This window comes from Cryptomeria japonica, chromosome 10, assembly GCF_030272615.1.
Source record: "Cryptomeria japonica chromosome 10, Sugi_1.0, whole genome shotgun sequence".
NCBI lineage: Eukaryota > Viridiplantae > Streptophyta > Pinopsida > Cupressales > Cupressaceae > Cryptomeria > Cryptomeria japonica.
Genome location: NC_081414.1, coordinates 920,524,835 through 920,549,196, shown reverse-complemented (window position 1 = coordinate 920,549,196; position 24,362 = coordinate 920,524,835). Strand labels below are relative to the sequence as shown.

The 24,362-nt window shown below is 34.7% G+C and overlaps 1 protein-coding gene across 1 annotated transcript in view; it reads left to right on the top strand.

Moving 5' to 3' along the window:
* Window positions 1-7,597: 7,597 nt before the first annotated feature.
* Window positions 7,598-24,362, top strand: part of LOC131038334 (disease resistance protein Roq1) — a 29,310-nt gene continuing 12,545 nt past the window's right edge. Inside the window, exons 1-4 of the mRNA XM_057970720.2 lie at window positions 7,598-7,728; window positions 8,130-8,805; window positions 8,933-10,025; window positions 10,154-10,432. The gene's annotated coding sequence lies outside the window, so the exon portion shown is untranslated. The remainder of the gene's footprint in view (window positions 7,729-8,129; window positions 8,806-8,932; window positions 10,026-10,153; window positions 10,433-24,362) is intronic.

Genomic DNA, 24,362 nt, shown 5'->3' with positions numbered 1-24,362 from the left:
GTTGGAATCAATCCAGTTTCGTTATCTTCATCATCTTGAGCATTTAGTCTTGCATCTTGCATCCTAGCTCTCATCCATCATCTTAGCATTCATTAGGATCTTAGTTGCATCCATTTTGATCCTAAAATCATTTAAATCTCATTCTCTAGGTTGTCATCCAAGAGATCAAGTGCTCTTCCAAGTGAGGGCCACCTTGAATCTTGAGGATCTTTAGAGATAGAGGGGCATGAAACGATTTTAAAGAGTTTAGAATCGCTAACTTGTTTTGTTGTTTTCTAACCTCAATGCAATGTTCCATGTGTATGTTTGAGTTGTTTCCCTTACAGTGCAGGGTGATCCCACATTTCCAGCACATAGTGGATATCAATACATCCTTGTTGTGTTAGTGATTGTGATGTGAGTTTATGAACACCCCTATGAGGGTAATATCTATGTGAATGATTGTTAGCCACTAGTATATGTAATGTGCAAAGTACTTTGTGTTGTGGTCATTATGTATCTTCATCAAGCCTTATGATGGTGAACATGTGATTAATGCGGATCTTGTGTGGTAGACCCTTGTCATCATAATTACCTTGTGAATGTGACATATAAAAAAACATGAGGTGAACATTATGATGATAGCTAGTTATGTTCTATTTTATGCCATATTTTAGCCTATTTCATATGCCTTCATACAAATTCCCACATTCCATTTCCATTCCATATCATACCATTTTACCATTTTATGTTGCATATGATTTAATATATATGAGTAATATTTAATTTAGTGTTTAAATAAAATATGTGAATAAATAAATATTAGATTATATTTATGTTATGATTCACTTGTTTGTTTGTGTCCCCTTTTTGAGTTGAAATTGGATGTAAACTATGAAGTGTAGGGTAAAGCAATGGGTAATTGAAGTGAAACAGTAATAAAAGAATGCTACAGATATCGAATAGATCCACAGATAAGGATTTGAGGAGAAGGGTAGGTTCATAACCTATTACTAAAAGTCTAAGTTAAATTGTCAAGACAATAGTGGTAGGTCACCCTAGTCCTATAACTCTTGGATAGGCAAGTGGGATCTTTTTTGGATTAGGGAGATACATTGGATCCACTATCAAAATCTTGGTAAAAATTCCTAGTACCACGGTGGTGGGTTGCCCTGGTCCTCCACATTTCGCTCTATCAAAATCTAAATCTGTTCGTCATCACCAACTTTGTCAAAATCTTCGATCATAGCTCTTGAGTCAATTCCTTGTACAGAAATAGAGAGGAAAAAGGGTCGTGGATCCTTAAGGGTTTTCCTAAGGTCAAACTGTGATTTGGGAATTAACCTTGAATTAAATAATGTAAATACTATTTAAAAAATGTTGTAAGATATACCTTAGATTTATAATGGTTGATAGGAAGATTGATGATGCAATGCATTTTAGATACAATCACAAATGTTGGATGTAATAACATGACAAACACATTAACATGAATGAACTAATCAAACACACATGCTTGCATGAAGATTGATGTGACTTTTCTCCATGATGCTTGAAGGATATGGTGGAATGAAATTCTACCTTGAGAATGCTTGATGTTGGATACTTGACGGATGCATGAATGATGGGGTATGTGTGTGATATGTCAAAATGAATTGATGAGATGTTATTATATGGGGTTCCCTACGTAAATTACCGATTAGGCCAACCTACAACAGTTACATAGAGGCACGGGGACCAAAATCCATTAGGCAGGGGGAGTGTCCGCCCACATTTTAAAATGGGCCTTGTTTAAGGACGACCAAGACACCATGGTGCCATGGTCCAAACAAGGGTGCCACAATACCCTTGTCCTCGAAAATAGGACAAGAAGCAATTCAATATAGGGGGCATAGCTCAGGGATGGGGCCCACTCATCTATGTATAAAAGTGACATTAGATCCAAAGTAAAAAGAGGCCAAAATGGGCCTAGGGAGAATGGAGATAGGACATGATGAAGAAATAGCACAAATATGAGGTGTGAATTGTATTGGTTACAATTTATGATTTACAATTCACGATGCTACATTTAGCCCCTACTTTAATGAGAGTATGAGCCTATGCAAATACTTACAATAAAGTAGAAAGATAAGGCAGAGAGAGAGAGAAGCAACTAGGGGCAAGATCACAAAAAGATAAGACATCACTAATTTTGAGAAACCAAGCCCATAATTTAAGATCAACTCATACAATCACATTCAAGGATACACAAAACAAGACAAAGACAAAAAATCCAAACAAAGACAAACAAAGACAAAAGACATGTACAAGGGGTTAGTACTAAAAATAAAAAGCTCCAAGCCGTCTAGTTGAAGAGACCTTGATAATCAAAATGTCTCTACCATTAATCTCATTCTTGGAATGCTATTACAAAAAGACAAGTGCTCACATGAACCATGATCCAACAAATAGAAAATATATGAGCTCACAGAGAGGAGAAAGGAGACAACATAGATGCCAAAGGCTAGCAAGTTGCGTTCTGTTAGGTGATCCATGAGGAGGGAAGCAAGAGAGAGACTGTGGAATCCATAGGATAGAAAGTTGTGTTATGATATGTGATCATAAGAACATGAATACTCATAGAACAACAAGTTGTGTGATTCATGTAGAGAAGGAGAGCCATAATAGTTTAGCAAGTTGTGTTATGCTAGTTCCACTCATCTCGAAAATGTCGTACAAGGAGGGTTGAATTTAGTCTACCTTAAAGAAGTTGAAAAGGAAGACTTGAAAGGTCTAGCAAGTTGTGTTATTCTTTTCAAATCACTCCGCTACATATGTCATCATCTGGTTTTAGGAGTTAAGCATCTCATCTCAGATTTAGGTCTGGTTTTAAGCGTGCAATAATCTATATAAGACTTGCAATTTAAAAACAATATGGTGTTTTCAAGAACATCTCATCTAAGATTTAGGTCTAGCTTCAAGCATGCAACAACATGTGTAAGACATACAAAAAGACAACCAAGAAAGGCATTATGCTAGGAAATCCACAATTTGAATAAAAAATATGGTATAAGGAGGGCATGATGTACATGCCCCCCTTAAGATGCTAATATAGCGGTATGTTGATGTATTAAGGAAATTAGAAACAAGGATACACACCTTCAACACCAAGGAGATTTCCTTCAGGCAACTATGTAGATAAATCCAAGCTAAAGAAGCATGACTCTTATAAGCAAGGACAAGATAGTTTTAAAAGTGATATATTGCAACAAGTTTAAAGAGAATCCTTAGGAGGAGAAGGAGGAAGAGATCTTTTCTCAAAGACATCTACCTCCAAGAGGATATTTTGAACAAAAATAACATCATTGACCAAAAGAAGGGAAGGAGAACAAGAATGCATACCTTCCTCCTATAGCTAGGCAAATAGATTCTTGATTAAGGATAACGCACTTTTGATCCTAAGTGAGGGGTTTGTTCATAATAGACATACATCGTTAAGTGAAGAAGAGGTTGTACTTAAGGATACACACTTGTTGCATAAGAGAGAATCCTTGAGAAAACAAACAGCTTCACACAAAGAATAATATCGTATCATAAGCAAACACCACTCATCATAGGAAAAGTGGATCCTTAGAAAGGATAGCAGATAGAAGGTAGAATCAATGCCCCCAAAGCATAGGGACAAAGAGAATTATTACACTCTCTCCAAAGAGATATTATAAATAAAAGATGTACCACTTCAAGCAAATAATAGGTCCTAACCAAGGAGCACACAGGTACTCGCATGAAGGAATATTCAATGCGAGAATGGACATCAAGTTATAAAAAATTTAACTCAAAAGATGAAGCAATCTTCAAAGAGGAGAGGGAAATTTGAATATACAATCCTTGCCCTCCAAGGAAGAAGACAAAGAAGGATTATGTTGCTATCCAAGTATGATTGGAATTGAAGATGCATCACCACTAATGACAAAGAGCCCCCAATAAAGTTAAACTACTAATGTGATAGGGTAAGGAGAAATATAGTAGGGTGAATAGAATGCTAAGGCACTACCTCTTCACCAAGAAAAAACTACAAGATTAGTTGTAAGAGCTATGCAAGCTCGATCATTTGGTCTTGAACAAATTATTTAAAATCTTTACAATTTTGAAGAGAATGAGAATAATGATGAAAAATACAATGATCAACACATTCTTTGTTCTTATTTCACACAGGAAAACGTGGTGATCAAAATGAATAAATTGAGATCAGATGACCTACATACCAATGAGACTCTCAGTGCCAGTACAAACTAATTTAAACTAGTTTAACTTCCCAAGGGGTGTCCCATTGTTCTCTATCTCACAGGATCCCTAAAGCCAATGTTTTGCTCTCAGATCATTGAGCAAATGACTTAAGAATGACAACTCCAAGAACGAGTGATATTGTGATCTATATGCATGAATGAATTCTAAGATCTATGTGATATGTTAAAAGTTATGATGATTAAGTTAAGATGAAGATAGTGCTATGATAGCGAGATTAACAAATTATCCTAACATGATATACTAGCATGACTATTCTATGATATGAAATGAAATGAGTCTAAATGTTTATGATGATATTTTAACAAAGAGAGTCTAAAATGCTTAGTAAATTAGACTATAATGTAGACGCATGAAACTTGGATCTTGGATAATGAAGAATGTGAGGTCTATTTATAGGGAAAATCGGGCAATGGATGGTTAAGATTGAATAATTTTAACAATGGTTAGGATTCAAAGTTAGTCAATCCATGTTTACAATTTTGACCAATGAAAAGATGACAATTGTCAACAAGAGGTGTCTTCAGAGGAGATGCAAGAGGTATTAAATGCCTAAGGAGACATGAAGATTACCTTAGGAGGTAAGGTTACAATTAGGTTAGGGTCATCCATTGGATAAATCTTTTACCCAAGGGGTAAACTCTTGTGCAAGGGTTAATAGGATAACTAGGGTCAAAACCATGGGTGCTTGATAAGACCCTTGGGTTATATGAGGGCTAAGTTAGAGAGAAAGTCTCTAACCATGAGGGGAAGGTTGAGTTAACCATTAATGGTTTGGAAGACTTTGGGGACAAATTTGTAAGAGTCCATCCAAATTTGGGGGAACTCAACAAGTTAGCTTGTTGAAGAAATATAGCCTTAAATGCATTTAGAAGACTTTCCTCCAAATTTGAGAAGTGACTTCCTCAAATTTTAGGGAAATGACATGATTATGAGGATTAAAGCTAATTAAGATAGTTTAGAAGAATCTAGAAGGCTCTAGAAGAGGTTTAAGAGGTAAGTGGGAGATGTAGGAAAATACAAGTGGGGGGATTTAATTAAAAGGAAGAAAGGGGAATTAATTAAATAAAGTGATTTATTTAATTAAAGGCTAGAAAAAGTTTAGGTGAATTTAATTAAATAAATTGAATAATTTATTTAATCAAATAGATGAAAGCGAAAAAATTAATTAAATAAGATTTAATTAATAGGAGGGATGAGGTTAAAATAAATATTAAATATTTATTTAAGAAAGTGGTCAAATTTATACGTCTACATTTATTATTATATTTTATGAAAGGAAATATGGCATGCTTATCATACTTCAATCTCCAAAAGATTCTTGTAGCTACGTTTTATTGATTATCAATATGGCTAGGTCTTGTGCTTGAGATGTAGGACAAGGTGTGCTAGTGGAAGGAGAAGGATGGTTTTCTTGAAGCAAAACCATTGGTAAAGGAGGAGGATTGTTTTCTTGAGGTAAAAGAATAGGTAAAGAAGGATGAGGATTACTTGATATAGAAGCATGTTTGGATGGGCAATAGTTTCTATGTCTGGCAAAATACTCTTTAAGCATTTGAACCTTACAAGAAACCTCTATAAACGTTTGTGAATTAGGATATCCTAGGCCTTCTTTAGTAAATTATGTGGGAGGTTCTACAAGGATCTTAATTCCTTGTTCATGTTTTCCAAGTCCTTGTCCTTGTCCTCTATAGCCTTGTTTTGAAATCATATCATATCCAACTTCATAAGATGTTCTCAATTGTAAGGGAGAGGGGATTTCAATATGAATTTCCTCAAAATTTATAGTGTAACGACACATAGAAGGGCCAAAGGGATAATTAGATGAAGAAGGAATGTCCCTTATAGGGAGATTCTTCTTTCAATCATCATTATTTATGTCCTATTTGGTTTGATGGGAAGATGGGTCCTTATCATCTAAGGGCTCATCTTTGCTTAATGCTATGTGAGGAGAAAGATCATGCATAAAATGCATAACATCATCTTTCCTACAAATATATTGATGATCAAGATAAGCTCTAGGAGAATAAGAAGGATCTAGAGGGAATGATACACTAACATTTTGACCTTGCCCCCCTTGTACTAGAGTATGTGTATGAGAAGAAGTTGATGTCATGTTGTCCTTTAATGCTTGCTATCCATTAGAGAGATCATTGATAGGAGTATTGACTCTTTCTTCATTCTCATGAGATACCCTAGGAGAGGTACAAGTGTTAGCCTTTTCAATGTCATCTCTAGGATTATCATTGCCTACGAAAACTTTTATGCGATCTACGTATGCAATGCATTTTATTAAGAATATCATCATAAAACAACATACAATGTGAATAAAATGCAACCAATTATAGATGCTAGTCAAACATGGCTAGATAACTACATAGGAACTTTGAAGAATAAAGGAGTTACCATTACATACCCCAAGTATGGAAAGAAGAGGAAATTAAAAACCATTGAAGAGTCAAATTATGATGATTTTATGATTAAGAAAAGAAAAATAGTGGAAGCTAAATCAATAAATCTAGGGAACTGTTGAACTAATTAGCAGGGTGACTCTGTTCTAATTTTTTGGGCTCTACTCATATGACTCTTATGGGTGACCTTGTGTCCCTCTACCTTTTTTTTTGTGAATATATGTATCATATATGTTAATTATTAGAAACTGACACATATATTCATAAAAAAAAATGTATAAAACACAAAGGAAAAGAGCATGCATATGCAATTTTCCCCATTACACAACTCTGAAGTTTTAGTGACTAAAAAAGATGTAGGGTATTTAGTATTCCTTTTGAAAATAAAAATAAAACATTATAATTGACTTTATTTAGACTAAGTTCTATGGAGTGACATTATCTAGAATATCTCAATAAATGATATGAGAATTTTTAGAAACTTTCATAAACAAATGACTCTTTAGATTTCAAATAATGAACAAACTCAAAACCTTAATCACATAAAATAAATGATTTCATAATTATTATTTAACAATAAAATTTATAATTTAAAATAAAATAGTTATTAATAATAATTTAAAAAAATATAAATAAATAATATTGAACAATAATTTTAATTGAAACAATACAATAAAAAGAGTGACAATAGAAAAAACATTCAACTCCATCCTAAAAATACTCAGCAGAAAATCTAAAATTTTTAAGGCAAAAACTCCTATTTTTTAGCACACAATTCTAAATTACTGTATAAAACACTCTACTCTAAATTAGTTGCTGCCGTCATACACGTGTCACTTTTTGGTTGGAAATAATTGCAAAGGGTATATTCGTTTCTTGTGGTCCCCAGTCAGTCATGTAGTGGAAAGGTATCTCCGCTCATTTCTCTACAAAGCAGCTTTACTCTTTTTTTTTTCAGTCTGGTAGGGTTTCTATCCATTTCTCCTGGAAATTCTATCCGTTTTTTCTCATCGCCATAGTTGACAGTAGCACACAATCTGTGCAGAATCTTGAGGTAAGTCACTTGCCATGGATTCATGAGATTTTTTTCTGGAAATCTGTACCGACGTAATCATGTTTTGGTTGTTTTTTAATTTCATTCTGATCTGAAACAATTATGTTGTTATCTGTTAAATGAAGGCATTGGTTCTGTGATTTTATTAATGGCTGTTTACATATATGGTTTTATTGAACTAGTGAAAATTCTGATGTTAATCTAATCAGTTGTGGCTTGTAATGGTTTGTCAAGATGCTAATATTCAATTGTTTTAAGTTCCATGGATGAAGAATATTTGTATACATTGACATGATCTGCTATTTCATATATTTCATTATAAAATGACATTGAATAATACCTTGTAGTTCTTATCTTATAGATGTCTGATTATTTTATAGCTGTATATGCTCATTTTTCAGATATAACAGAAGATTTTGGACATTAAAAATGAGGATGATAATGGTTGAACGGGGAAGAAGACAATGATAACATATCCCCTGCCCCTCCTAAAATTACAAGTGCTAGCAAGTATTGTTGTATCCTTTCATTAAATCCAGACCACTTTGCTTGAGAAAGATCATTCATGGCTTCCTCCTCTTCATCTCCCCAAGAATATGAACACCGAAGGGAAAGATCGATTGCATCTCCTAAATTATATGATGCATTCATCAGCCACCGAGGCCCTGATGTTAAACACACCCTTGCTAAACAACTGTGTGACCTTCTTAAGGCTAGACAATGCAAGGCATTTCTAGATCTTGAAGAAATAGAAGGGGGAGATTCTATTCCTTATGCCATTAGCAGTGCCATACGCTCATCTGTGGTTCAAATAGCCATATTTTCAAAAAGATATGCCGAATCCTCATGGTGTTTAGACGAGCTGGCTCTTATGTTGGAGCAAACTGATGCCCTGTTTATTCCTGTCTTCTACGATGTAGAACCCAAGGAGCTTCGTTGCACAGAGAGGGGAGCATATGCTGCAGCATTTTCTTATCATCAAAGCAAAGGAAAGTACCTCGACAAGCTGGATGAATGGAAAAACGCCCTCCATTCTGCTTCAAACATATCTGGTTATGAATTTGTCAACTATAAAGAGTAAGCTTACCCTATGTGCTTTGAATTGTTGCGATGCATCATATTTTCCCTTTATCTCCATAACATGGCACTCATTTTGCCTTATGTAGAATGGTTTTTTAAAGATACTATCCATTTTGGATTTCAGCAATTTGTGTGAAAAGATCGTTGCTCGTGTGCTGCAAGAAATGAAAAGAAGGATACCGTTACATGTTGCTAAATATCCGGTTGGACTTGCTGAACTCGTCCAAGATTTTGAAAGGTCTTGTTCAAAGACAGCGAGGAACAGGAACAGGGTCACAATAGTAGGGATCTATGGGCTTGGGGGCTCTGGCAAGACCACCCTGGCAAAATAATTATTTAACAGGAACTATTCAGGCTACGATGCATCTTCCTTCCTCTCTGATGTAAGAGAATCACATGCCAGCCGTAATTTGCATTCCTTGCACAAGAAGCTCTTCAATGATCTCTTCCATGAACATCGAGAGTTTGGAGATATTGCTCAAGGAATAGGACATCTGAAGCATCGTCTGACAAGATCAGTGCATCTGTGTTTCCTAATAGTCCTCGATGATGTAGATCATGGCGACCAGTTAGATGCCCTGTTATTTCAAGACTTGCTGAGTTCGGATAGCCTGGTAATCATTACAACCCGTGACCAAAGTGTGTTGAGGGGAGCAGATATCCGTTATAAGATGAAGGGAATGAATTGGGATCATGCTAAAGGGCTCTTCTGTAATCATGCTTTCAACGGACGGTATCCACCCATTGCATATGAGAAATTGGTTGAAAGCTTTGTGAAATACTGTGGAGATTTACCCGTCACTCAAAGTTTTGGGTGCCCATGTTTATGGTAGGGATGAGTGTTATTGGGAGTTAGAATTGGAAAAAATTAGGAAAATACAGCCCAAGGACATCATGCAAAAGCTTAAAATCAGCTTTGATGGTCTGGAGAGTCACGAGAAACAGATATTTATAGACATTGCTTGTTTTTTCATTGGAAGCCTGCAAAATACATAACAAAGATGGTACCAATCTGGAATGCGTCCGGTCGGAGCGCTGAACATGCAGTTCAGAGCCTGCAGGATAAGTGCCTAATTGAATGGACGAAACCGTTGCTGAGGTTCGACATAAATCTGGAACACATTGAGATGCACGATCACGTCCGCGATCTGGGAAGGCATATGGCAGACGAATTGGGCCCTCCTCGACTATGGAAGCCACACTGTCTTAGATCAATGGTGTGTTTCTTCTTTACATTTTTGAAATTAAAAATGTAAAAAGCTTTTGCAAAAACCTTTCAATATATACGTTTTATATTTTCCTCTCGAGCCAACCGTACTCATTTAACGCTGATCGTTATATGTAGAAAGCAAAGGGATTTAAACAAATTCTAGCAGAAACAAAGGGCGGGTGTTTCCACCAGTTCAAAGATTCGTCCCTTGGAAGGACAATTACTTTTTTTATAGGCAGTTTAGAGAACTCTGCTGAGACTGAGCTCCTGTGGCTTGAATTTGGATACAAATTCAATGACAACTTAAATGAGATTCCTTCACGGATTCCTCTGCAAAAAATACGCTGATTATCTGTTTGCCACGTGGAAGAATTGTGGAGCACTTTTCAGCAACAGTTGCAGGTCAATACCCAGGTATTTCATCTTTCTTTTCTAGAAATTGATTCTTCCTTCACGGCAGAGTATAAATTTTATAATACTAGATCAGCGGAGATTCTTTATTACTGAGAACTGATTCATTTTTTAAAAATTAATTATGAATTCCAGGAAAATTTTGAGTTGAGAAACCTGGAGATTCTAAGGTCTCCCTCGTTGCAAAATCTTCCAGATCTGATAGGAAAGTTCATTCTTTTAGAAGAATTACGGATAATGGATTCCTTGTAGAAGACTGATACAACATCCTTAGTACAATCACTTCAACAACTTAGTAATCTTAGATCATTGTGTTTGTCCGGGGAGGGTGCTTCTCTAAGCGGGAGTTTGAACTTGAGCAAAGGTAGAGATTCAGTTGATTTTGAGGCTTCCACAAGAAACTCCATGAACAACCTTCAAACCCTAGAGTTTCTAAGCTTAAATGATGTATCAAAGTTGGTAATTAGTGTAGAGATTTGTCCCCGACTTCGATCATTGAAAGTTATAGGGATGGAGAATCTAAATGAAATGGAGTTAAAGCAGCTACAGAGACTGAATACTCTTGTAGTATATCAATGTCCCAAATTGGAAGCAATATCAGGGTTATCTTTTCTAAGAGGGCTTCAAGTGTTATGCACAGAGCAATTGGAGGGATTGAAATCATTGCCGACCTTTCCACATCTACGTCGCCTGGAGCGAATCAAGATTGGTGCATCTCATCAGCTGCAGAGTACACAAGGTCTAGAAGAGTTGCGAGGACTGAAAAGTCTGGAAATTGAAGTGCCTGATAATGGAGATGCAAGCGTATGTAATTGCATATATGGACTAAGGGTAAACATACTTTTTCTCAACGCAAGCAGACAATTGATTTTAAGTGCAAAGTAACTGTCTTTAGTGTGAAGGTGAATTCTCAATTCACTGATTTGTGGAATGTTTTTTTCAAGTTGTCTTGAAAATTATGTGTTTTGGGGTTCTACTATTTGTGTGAATTATTTAATCAACAATTCAGGAGCTGTCGTCCGAGTATACCATTTTAAGAGGGAAGGCGACAGATAGAGCACTATCCAGATTGAATGCAAATTTATTTTCTAAGGTAATCGGCTCCCAAACAATCATTGAGATTGAGGCAGGCAAGAACAGTAGACTGCATATGGAAAGCTCATCAAGTGAGATCAGCATATACTGTTTGATTATAACGTCTGAAGTATGTGTAGTAGGGATTGGACTTTAATTATTCTTATTTAAATGTCTTTAAAAATGTAGTATTATTTAAATATCTTTAAAAATGTAGTATGGCTGCTTACAGCTATATTCACCGATTTGGAAGAGTGTGTTCTGCCAAAGGGCAGAGTAGTTAAGGGGTTTAAGGGTAGAGTGGAGAAAGGGGAAGAGGGGAAAGTCTTAATTCTACTGTAAAGAATTGTTGATCAATTGTACAGATGAAAAAGGAAAGGGTCTTTTATAGTCCACGATGCCAGCCATCTATGTATGGGTCTACAGATGGGTTAGAGCCCTAACGAGGCGTACATACCTTAACCCCCTTGTGAGATTTGAACTTGTGACCTCTCTTTCAAGAGCACAAGTTCTCCACCACTAGGCCAACTGATACAAAAGGCGGGGCGAAAGATGATGTCGACAGATTAATCTGGTTGGTGTGCTTTGGCTCTCTGTTGTTCAAAGGCTTTAGCGATCTTTGTTTTCTTAAAATTTATGGATTTTAATCCAATATAAAAAAAAAATGGTTTAGAATGTTTGTTGTGTGAAATTCTATTCAATAAAAAAATAGCGTATTAATATTTTATTGTTATTGTTATATGGATTATTCAAAACTGATCTAGTTTAAGTTCTTTTGTACTTTTAATTTTAAGTAAAATAGTTGTAAAAAAATATATTGTAAGTTTCTTGGAATTTAAACTTCCAATTTTATATATATATGTAAAGGAAAATAATTTTTTTCTATGTGTAGTTAATTAACATGTAATATTTATATGCATAAATAGTACATTGATTTTGTTTTTAGTACATAACTGAAATATGTTTGTGCAATTTAGGCACTATTAGAGTTTAAATAGATCTTTAAATATGTAAGTTTGTGATGAATAAATCAATGAAATTTATAGCAATTCTATTATGATCTATTTTTTTGTTTTGATCTTCTCTATTATTTTCTGTATATTCTATTTTTAATAAATTTATATTGATTAACTAAATATAATTAACTTAATTAATAATAGCTTTAAAAAATACTACATTAACCTCTAACTATGAAAGAGGAGGTTCTTTGACCTAAATATGTCAGTTAATAAAAAAATAGTCCAATAAGATGTTCAAAGTCTCTTGAATCCTTTCCTCATTATGATTGTTCAAATGAACTCTTATGACTTCACAAGTAAGGGAGGATACGTGACTTAGTGCACTAAAATTAGTTAAGTAGCCTTTGAGCAGTTGGTCAAAAGTATAGGACTAGTTAAACATCATACTAAAAATGATGCTTGATAGTCATCAATTTGCTCACTTTTTCTTTTTCTAGATATAGTGATTGCCACCACCAAATATAGTGGACACCTATGCCCTATTCAAAAGCCCCCAATTCAACATGTTGTTGGTAAAGGATGTGGAAAATATTTTTACATCTTTAGATTGCATTTTCTTGAATTTTTTATGTCTTCTTGCCAAATTTGTCCTACAACAATGGCATTTCACGACACCACCTATAATTTCAATTTGAGCATTTGTGTGCTTTGTTTATGGTTCCATATATGATATAGAGTCTCATCTTTATGTTGGCATAAAATAACAAGTTGCCAAATAGACATTAGGTCCATTGTAAATTTGGTTTTGTCCCTAATTTTTTGTCGATGCAAAGAAGGGGTTTCTAAACCTCCTTCAACCATTGAAGCCAAATTGAAAACATTAAAAAGTACCAAGAGTTGTACCTCAATTTTCTCTTTGCTTCGTATGTTGAGGTTTTGATGGTTTTGTGTTCATCATTTTAGTTTCCACAACGGTTTCTAAAAAGCTTCTCACCAATCTTTTGTTTTTAGAACCTATGTACTTTGGGAGCCAGTGGAGAGGACCTAGTAGTTGAGTGTGTTCCAATAGTTATTGCAATTGTTAATTTAATGCCCAATATTTTTGACAATATTGCACCAATAGTTGTGACTTTAAATTTTTTAGTGTTGATGAATCTGACTACCCATAATTGAATGAAATGTATTCCTTACATCTAAAAAGAAACAAATCATGTAATACCACATCATGTCAGTGCACACGTATCAGTCTCACTTTTGTTTTGGGTCTTTTTGGACGCCTTGGCAAAAAGAATGTTGATGTGGCATTATAATTGATGATGTGGTCCCGTAACTTTAGTTATAAGCAGGGGACTTGCCAAGTAAGTTGCTATAAGAAATTGAGAGATTTAAAATTTCAACATAGGATTTTGTGAACCGTAAAGTTAGGGTACTCCAAATATTGCAGTTTGGAATGTTGAAGAGTTTTATGACCTTTTAAAGATTCACTTTTTAAAATAAAACTTTCAAACTTTTTTATTTCAACTTTGTAATAAGAATGACTCTTATTGATCAATGTGAAAAATTGGAAATTTTACAGCTTTTAATTGGAATAATATTTTTAGTGTGAAAATTGACTAGATTATTCATAATAACTTAAAAAAGGACCATGCTTATTTTTTTTAATCTAATATTGGTGAAACTTTGTTTTAATTTTTTTTGCAAACTATGTCACGAGAACTTGAAAAACCAAAATTCTCAAATGGAAAGGCATTTTGACTTGAAAATATGCCACATTGTGCTCAATAAAGTCACTAATGTCCTTGTAAAATCATTTTCTTCTAGCTCCAATGGATCTTGAGATTTAATTATTTTGTCTTGGCAGGGTCAAACCACATAGAGAAACACATGGCATTGAATTTTTGTAGCAACACAAGTAGGTGAATGGCTTCAATTTGAAAAACAACTTAACTCTTGAGGAAATTAAATACACTTGAATCAACTAAGCTATCATAATGGGTTTAATATCTAGGGACGTTTTTTTAATTTAGACACAAAAATTTTCAAATTTGACATGATGAAATATGGGGTTAATAGTTAGCTTTGACTGGGGACAAGGACCTTATGGATACAACAAGAAGCTAGAATCTATTGTTAGAATTCATTCTTTATATTCATTGGGATGTAGAGTGAAGAAACTAATAAAACATGACTAGAGATAGAACCTTGAGATAAGCCAAAAATGGGATACACAACAAAAAGAACAAAGGTTGAAATAAAATAGACAAGACAAAAACTCCTACTTAACCTACGAACATGTTAGGGGATTCCTACTTCAAACTGCTATGAGGTGATCATGCAAAACAATGGATGATAGGAAAGGAGCACTTGTAAACCCAACTGTCAACTTGCAATTATAGTGGCAATGGATCCAAAAATAATTTCCTAAATTAAATCTCTCTAAAAAATGATATTATGCATGAATAGCCACTTTGCATTATGGACTTTTGAAGCTTGTTGAATTGCATTAGCATAACCTTATGTAGTATTTTTGGAATATTTTTGCATAACATTGAGCATATTAATATCCCATATTTGAACAAATTCTTGATCACTAGAATCAAAAGAAATTAACCCATGAATTGTATACCTTGTGTAAACTATGAGATGTGGAAACCCCTTCAGGACCTCATCTGGAAGTGATTTCATGTAAAATTTCCAATGGGTTAAGGAAAGTATCTTCACCATAGAGGAAGCCATCATCTAAAGCATCCAAACACTAACTTGAAGTATAGGCATCATAGTAGAGAAAATCACTACTAACTTTGATAGATTTAACTTAAAATAGATTATCCAATTTTTCATCACTTCCTTTGTTGTTACATATTTCACATAATAGATTGTGATACTATAAAAAGAAAGATGTTGAAATTGAAGAAACTAGAGTTTGCACAATGACATCACCAAAATAAAATAAAAAATTAAGTGTGGGATGATGCATTACCTCTTTTTGTGGCATTCTTGATTCATAAAATTTGTCAAGAAATTTGAATGTCTAATATTCAATTTTCATACATGATAAAGTGTTGGTGGTTGATTGTTCATCTTCAAATTTTTTTTCTTCAACCCATTCTTTAATCTCTTTATATCTTTCTATGTACTTTGATTGTAGCAATTCTTCCTCATCACGTTCTTCAATAAATCTAAAATATTTATACTTAAGTTTGAGAAGGACTACTAGATGCTTCATTTTTGTTGGAAAAATGGTGTCTCAACCTTGCATTTACATGAGGTTACTATTTATAGTAAGTTTTCATTTAAGCATGAAATGTTGTAAAATTATCCTAGAAGCTTTTGGCTGGTTAGATAAGCATGCCGGTGAAGTTTTGTCACAAGATCACAACTACTTTTGAAGATATCAAAGTTTTTGTTTTGGAGGGGTGTGATTAAAGGTTTAAACTTAATTTTGGGAACTTAAGACCCTCCTAAATTTCCTAAAAAGTGGGTGTAAATGGTGTAGAATTTTACGAGGTGATAGATAACTTCACAAGCTTTCCGATGCTTCAAATGGTTCGTCAATCAGACACACGGTTTGCAAGTTATGGCCTCCAGAAGTTTGTAATCCTGAAATAGGAAATATAATTTGTATCAGACACATAAATGAACTGTAAAAGGGAGGAACATGTGTTGATGTGTGTTTTAACATGTCAAAGAGCATCTAGATTGGATATAAGGTCGACTATACTTTATTGGGTGGTTTTAGCCCATGGTTTTGTAATACCATTTGACGATTTCTTGTATTATATCTCCTATATATGAGGTACATGAGATAGAGGTTGTGTGTAAGAGTCTTATGGCTATTGAGTTACCTCTAAATATCTAATTAGTGGTGCTCCTACGAAGATATTTCTCTACAAGTATATTGTAATCTATTTTTGATTGCTAGATAATGTATTGGGTGGCTTTTGGAGTGTGAGGTTTTTCTCCCGAAAGGGTTTTCCCCACGTAAATCATTGTGTTATGGTTTGAATGTTATTATGTCTATTTCTATTTTCTGTAACTGTTGTGACCATCTGTATAAGTTTTTGCATTAACCTCCTCTCAAGGTTAGTGTAAAAAGTTGTTCCGCTACTTAACTTCCTTACAATTTTAATGTTCTATTCATGTTGACCCCTAGATTTTTTTTTCACCAAATTGTTCATCAAATTTTTTATCAATAATTTCAAAGGTGTAGATTTCTATCTCTAAAGAAGAAAAAGGAAATAATGAGTAATCATTTTGCTTGCCTCTGGTTTTCTCATGTCAACAATTTTTTTTAATAGTCATTATAGTTGAAGTAGAACTAATCACTACATTTCTTGATTGAATGTATTTCTTATCCACATTTCCCTAAGGAACACGATAGGCATTATTACTTTGATCTTCAAGGGAGGTTCCTAAATCATCACCACTATCCTTGGTATACAAACGACACATCTCAACATGTTCTATAGCATAGGATTTAATTGTTGAGGAAGTCAATCATCTTTAAACAAATCTTCTTATCCTAGAGCTCTAAGGTTCAAACGATCAAATAAAGAAGACAATAACTTCACACTTTTTAAGTGAGATTAATCTATCTACAAGCATGCTCTTTAAGGTGATATATATATATATATATATATATATATATATATATATATATATATATATATATATATATATATATATATATATATATATATATATATATATATATATATATATATATATATATATATATATATATATATATATAAACTAGAAACCTCCAAAATACATCTCTTCATGTATTTTTCTTTTAATAAACTAGATAAATCAAGTCATATTCAATTTGATAGCTTCCTTTTGTGAAACACCTAAATTTTGTACCTTATTTTGTTTAAAGAGAAATCCTAGATCAAGTTGTAATGGAGCAATGGAGATAAATAATTGATTGTTTTAATTTAGTTTGTCTACTTGAAGAATCTTATTCAAAAATTGGTTGAATCATTCCATGAAGTCCATTATAGATTCATTTTGTTCTTTTCAATTTTAAAAAAATAGATGATAGTGCATATCAATTGCAAGTTGAACTCTTGCAAGAAAATTCCTTTACAAGTTGTCTCAATTTGAAATACACTCCTATTTCAAACATGAAACTACTGCCTAGCATGTCCAATGAGGATTTCAATAAAAAATAACATAAACACACAATCTTCATGGACTCCCATGATTCCAAAAGCAATAGTGAATACTTGAATATGATTATCAAGATCTTGCAAGTTCACTCCAATAAAATTTTGAAAATGTTTTCAAGAAATTACAAGTAGGGTTGTGCATTGAGCCAATGCTAATGGTCCAAAGTGATTTCCCCATGGATTACATGTAACTAATGCCATGATGCAAGTATGAAAATAATGGTAGTACATATGTTTCTTGTCTAGAATCACAGTCAACCTCCATTTGAGGTGAAGCACCTTCGAACTATTCGAGAATAAGAAGCACTCGCATTTCAATCCCTAGCAAAGTCACCACAAAAATGTTGCTAAACAAATTTATTGCTATTACTTCTTAAAAAATTGACCTTGATCTATGCCCAATGAGTACAGTGACAAATGCTCCAATGGCTGGAGAGATTGTTATTGATTTAACAATCTTCCTTAGCATTTGAGAGGGATAGATCCCTCGTATGATACTTTTTTTAATTTTTTACAATATGTTTCTATCAAGAAAATGGGAAAGGTGACTAAGCTAACATAGACAAAGGAAAAATAACTATCAATATAGAAGAATGAACATAAAGATTCATTCCACAAGAAAAAATAGTCAAATAGAAGTGGACTCAACTAGGGATTGAGAATTGGAATGCAATAGAATATTAGAAAGACACTTTCACAAATAATTTTCATGAATCATAATCAAGAAATGACCTATTATTTCACCCCAGATCCATGAAGATAATGGTGCAGGAGCACCTAGCACAAGACGGCCAACATGAGGCCCAATTGATGACAAGTTGATTTTTTTTGAGTGTTGTCATGAATAAGGTCTTGAAAGACCATATTTGATGTAATAAAGGTCATTGAGACCATCAAGAGTTGTGTTGAGTCTTATTAGGGTCACATTGCCAAAAATTGTCACTATAATGCAAATATGTCTCATATGATGTTTAATGATATGTAAGGGTCTTTTAGGTATATTTCGACCTATTTAAATGAGTTTTGAGTCATGGATTTTTCAGGTTGAGTCTAGGATCAAATTTTGACAAAGTTGCTAAATGTTGTCAAAGTTGTCAAGCAACTTTTGCATTTTTGAGAGTGATTAGAAATTGTTTGTCAAAACAAATTTGAAAAGTGATTATAGCCATTGGAAAGGCTTGGGAAATATTTAAATAAGCCTTCCCTCGGTCATTCTAAGGTTGGATGTGATTTATGTAAAATAAAATCAATAAAACTTGAGGTTTCTTGCACTTTTCTAAGTATTAAGATGTGAAAATCTTCTCCTGGGCGTTTTTATTCATGACTTCACATCCTATATGGTAGAGCTTAGGAAGGAAGGATTGTCACAAAGCCAGAGAGGCTTAGGAAGGAAGGATTGTCAGTAAAACTGAGTCTTGTTCCACTATATGGTAGAGCTTGAAGACAAAAAAAAAGGTATCCAAATACCTGAGAGCTTCTTTGACATTTTGCTCCTCTTCAAGGAGCATAAGAAAAGAGTCATCAACAAAATGACCATTGATTAGATGGTATGGTGACTCAAGTAGGGTAATGGCCCAAAATATCCCTTTAGAAATAGAGTCTACAAACAAATACCCAAACCATTATGCTACAAGCACATACAAAGAGGGTGTAAGAGGAAACTTTTGATGAATGAACTGAAAAAGATTGAAGGTAGAAGATTGTCGACCATTAATAGTGATGCAAGCATACACATAACCAAAAAGCATCTTAATAGATTACATAATTGTAGGACAAACCCAAGAGCTCCAAGCATGGAAAGAATAAGGGGCCACTCAATACTATCATAAGCTTTGACAAAGTCAATATTGAGAAAAAGAGTGGATTGTGAAGAGCGCAAAGCCCATTCCATTTATTCCCAGATCACAATGATGTTATCCAAGATAAATTTGGATTTGATAAACCCTGTTTGTTTAGGATGAATAACGAGTGAGAGAAAATGACATATTTTCAAAGCCAATGCTTTAGCAATAATCTTGTAGTAGACATTCAACAAGGCGATTGGGCGCCAGTTACAAATATCCTCTGGGTCACTAGGGTTGGGAATAAATTTGACATTTCCTTTGTTGATAAGATGAACTAAAGATTGATTATAAAAAGCTTCAAGATAGGCCTTGTGATGATCGAAGCCCACACAAGGTCAAAGAGCTTGACAAAATTCACATGGAAACCCATCACAATTAGGAGCCTTATCAATCACCATAGAGCTAACAACCTCCTTAATTTCATCCAAAGTGAGCAACTGCTAATAGAATTTATATTGAGCCTTCGAGAGTTGACAGGGAACCACCCGAAGGAAATCTTGAAGGGCTTGATCTTTCTCAGGGGAAGAATCCTAAGTTGTGAAAACTTTCTCATAATTGTGTAGAAAAAAGCTCGAAGAATCACTAATAGCTTTGAGAGCACCGTCTATCTTTTTTTTTTTTTCTTGATACTCGGGGTGGAGTGGTATGTGTGAAGAGAAAAGAAAACTCTTTAGAAGCATGATCAGTAACTTTTAACCAGTAGAGTGTGGCCTTGATTTAGGCACCACAAGCAGAGTGGGCATCAACAATTTGTTTTTGTTGACGAAGTTGGGTCACTTGGATTTTCAAATTTGCAAAGAGGGTAAGTGCACCAAGATGGTGAACAAAAAGGGGGTTATAAGTGGCCACTTTTTTTTTCTTCAGAAAACAGGTAAACCTGAACTTCAAAGAGATATTTGAAGGTCATGCACTCAAAAATAGGAGTTGAGAAAAGAATAAGAATTATATTACTCTAAATATGGTTTCTAAACTACTAAAGTTTTTTAAAATTGGATAAGATTAAGAGGGTCAAACCTCTCTCGCACGAAAAAACTGTTCCTGATTTTTTCAGAAAAACATACAATAGCTGTTTTCGTGTGCTGCACAAAATATATAGTTAGATTTAGTATTTTGCAAAACCCTTTGATAGGATGATAGGTAAGATTGAGATCTAGAAGTTGGCATTTTTTAATAATTTTTTGGTGAGTACTTTTTTTTTATGATTTTTTGAAGTGACCGCATCCTGAAAATTTGGTACCTATTCGTACGTTGGGCATAACTTGCATCAAAATAATCGAAAATGAAAACTTTTTAAAAAAAATTGTATAGAATCTATTATAGAACAATAATATGTAATTTATTTTGAATTTGGTCAAGTACATCAAAAGTTATTAAAAAATTGTAGACGTATGTCTATGAGGACTGTCAAGGCATTGGTAAAGAAAATTAAAGTTTACTATGCTAATGTTGTCTAAAAATAGAAAAAATTATATGGTCAGAAAGATGAGAAGATGTGTGAGATTATGGTGGTAATTTTAAAGATACCCACTTGATCATTTGTAAACCTGATGACGATGAAGTCGAGAAATCATGTTGGAAGATGAAAAAACGTGTAAAGGGACAAAAATGGAGGGAAAATGGGCTTGCAAGCCTTAGTTTCATTTTCCAATCCTCTTACTAAGCCAAAACCTGCACGGGTTTTGATGTGAAAGCTAACCCGCATGGGTTTTGAAAAACAAAATGTACCATTCATAGTTCTACATAACCCGTATGGGTTATGTAGAACTTAAACCATCATTTTGAGTTTCACAAAACTCGTACGAATTATGAAAAACCATAATTTTGAGTTTCACAAAACCAGTACGGGTTATGAAAAACATCATTTTGAGTTTCACAAAACCCATTCGGGTTATGAAAAACCATTATTTTGATTTTCACAAAACCAGTACGAGTTATGAAAAACATCATTTTGAGTTTCACAAAACTTGTACGGGTTATGAAGACATCAAAATGTATGCTTGTAAACGTAGCATATACTACACATATGTATAGATATACATATATAATATGTGTTTATGTATGTATATATGCATATCTATAGTTATATATACATATATTTATATAGATATATGTATATATGTTTGTATACATGCATGTCTCTCTTCTTTTCCTCTCTCTTGTCTTCCTTCCCCCATCATCGTCTCTATCTATTTCGAGCCCTGATTATCCTCCTTGAGTTCTATCTCATATCTCTCCCCCTCACACTTCTCTCTTTGTCGAGTCTCTCATCCTCTTCTCCTTCTCGTTCTCTCTCTACCTCGTGTCTCTCACCCTCTCCTCCCTCTCTCTCTCTCTCTCTCTCTCTCTCTCTCTGGTTGCTAGTTCTACATAACCCATACGGGTTATGCAGAACTAAGGCCGAAACTTCTAGTTTTGCATAACCAATACGAGTTATGAGAATTTTTTCCTCAAAACCCATACAGGTTTTGAGGAACTTGTTTTTTTTTTTATTAAATATAATGTTCCTCAAAACCCGTACAAAATTTTTTATTTGTTTTTTATTATTTTTGGCTAGGCTTGGTGTTACCGAGCCTAGCACGTTTTTGAATTTCATAGAACACGCACGGGTTATGAGAAATTTCATTTTTGTTTTGCATGTGGCCACTTTTCTATTCACAATCTTGGTGCACTTACCCAAGAAGAGATTGGAAGCAAGGGCTTTTGTGGCCCACACAAAGGTCTAAAGAGGTAGCCTCATATGATCGTCAATAGAAGAGCAATTTATTGACCATAAATGCGTAAAAATATGTCGTGCATTATATAACACAATTCCACTAAGCAATCCACCCAAACTGATGAGCTAGATGACATTCAAGATTCCACACTCGTTGGATATGAGCCAATGTTGGCAGATGGCTGAGCGAAGAGGTTGTTACAAGTGAGGTTGTTTTTGCACCAAAAGATCGACGTGATAATGCCCGATACAACCACTAGACTTATAGAATCCATAGGAGGTGATTAAGCCATGTCACAAACTCGAGCACCGCGCTGCACAATACAAGGAGACCAAGGGCGCATAGCTCACAACAATCCTCCCCAACACAAGTGAGGGGTTTGAACCTGTGACCAAGCTCTGATACCACTTGTTACAAGTGTGGTTGCCGTTGCACCAAAAGATCGACCTGATAATGCCCGATACAACCACTAGACTTATAGAATCCACAGGGGGTGGTTAAGACATGTCACAAACCCAAGCACTGCGCTTCACAACACAAGGAAACCAAGGGCACACACCTTGCAATAGAGGTTTTCATAAAGAATTGAGTCTTGGAAGGATGACTTGGGTCGACATGCCAATTCAATACCAAATTTAATGAGAAAGTGGTTAGATAAGGTGACCTCAGGGAGAGGGACCACCAAAAGATCTTGACAAGACATGAAAGAAAAGAAGGATTGAGCCAAAATCATGGCACGATCCAACCATTTAAGGACTCTGTCATTTCCCGCATGAAAATTACTCCACGTGTACCACACCACTTGTGGATGGTTGCAATAAGAGTTGGGATTAAAAAAAGCCCCAATTTATTTCCCCTGTAAAATCACATCTCCTACTCACTAGCTATCTAGTGAAAAGGCTCTAACCCTTCTTTATCAACCACCACCTCAACCATATTAAAGTCCTCACACAGGAACTAAGTGGTAGGAGGCATTGAATTTGCAATCCATCACCACATGGTAGATGTTTCAATAGCATCATTGAGAGCATAAACATTACTGATCTCGTAAGAATGATTTTCAATTGACACAAGGACCACACTAAATGGTAAGTAGGATCATACCCATGGTCAACAATGCAAGAATGCCGATGTGGCACAAGGAGATTCATAACTCCGTTGGATGTCCCACCTCATGTTGAGAGGAAAAACCAAGGCCATTTGGCCATTTAACACAACATGCAATAAAAAAGAATGAAAGAGGAAATTTTAATTTCCTAAAGACACAACACATCAATGCTAGGATAGCTTTGTTGATTATCTTGCATGAAATACTTCCCAGTGAGGTTATTAATACCTTAGACATTCCATGAGAGGAAATTCATGTATCAATATCTCCCATGCCATCATCATCCTCAAGAGAGGAGAACTTGTTATGCAAGAAAGAGGCTACAAAATGAAAGCCAAGCAACCCACTCTATCATTTTTCTACAATAATCTTGCCTTCCTTCACATGCCTAGGAGGGAGGCAAGAACAACGAAGTATGTTAACTAGGGCTGAAAGATCAAGGGCCAATTGAGGGGTTCTCACCAAAGGTTAGTGAACAAAGGCCTCACAAGCATTATCTTTCCCCTTCTTCAAAAGGTTAGAAACTGAAAGTGGCACTAAAGGAGGCTCTTGAACTTTATGAGTTGTGTTACTAGCTAAAGAGGCCTTGCCCTTGCATGTTATAATAGTCCATTTTTCTTCATTCTTCGTCGCCTCAAGAGTAGATCGAGAAGGTTTTGCAACCTTGGGCAAGGTAGTAACTTTGGGAACCACCAGAGGACAATCTTTAATCTTATGTTCCGTCGAATGGCAACATAAACACGTGTTAGGAAAATTCAAATAGAGGACACACTAAGAATGGCAAAGGCCTCCAATTTGAATATCAATGGTCTCTTTTAAATCTTGAGATAAATTAACCTCTACACAAACCCTTTTTTGAGGGCATGCATGATAGAACTTGTTTGGTTTGACACAAATAATCTTCCCCATGGAAGTCGCAATAGAGGGTAAAAAATTCCAACAAGGGGGAGGAAAGAATTTTTTTGATATGTATATGTTAAAAGAATCTTGCAACACTATATGATATTGGTTTCACTGATGCAAACTTGAAGCTGATTTTAGCACCTCACTTGTTGATGCG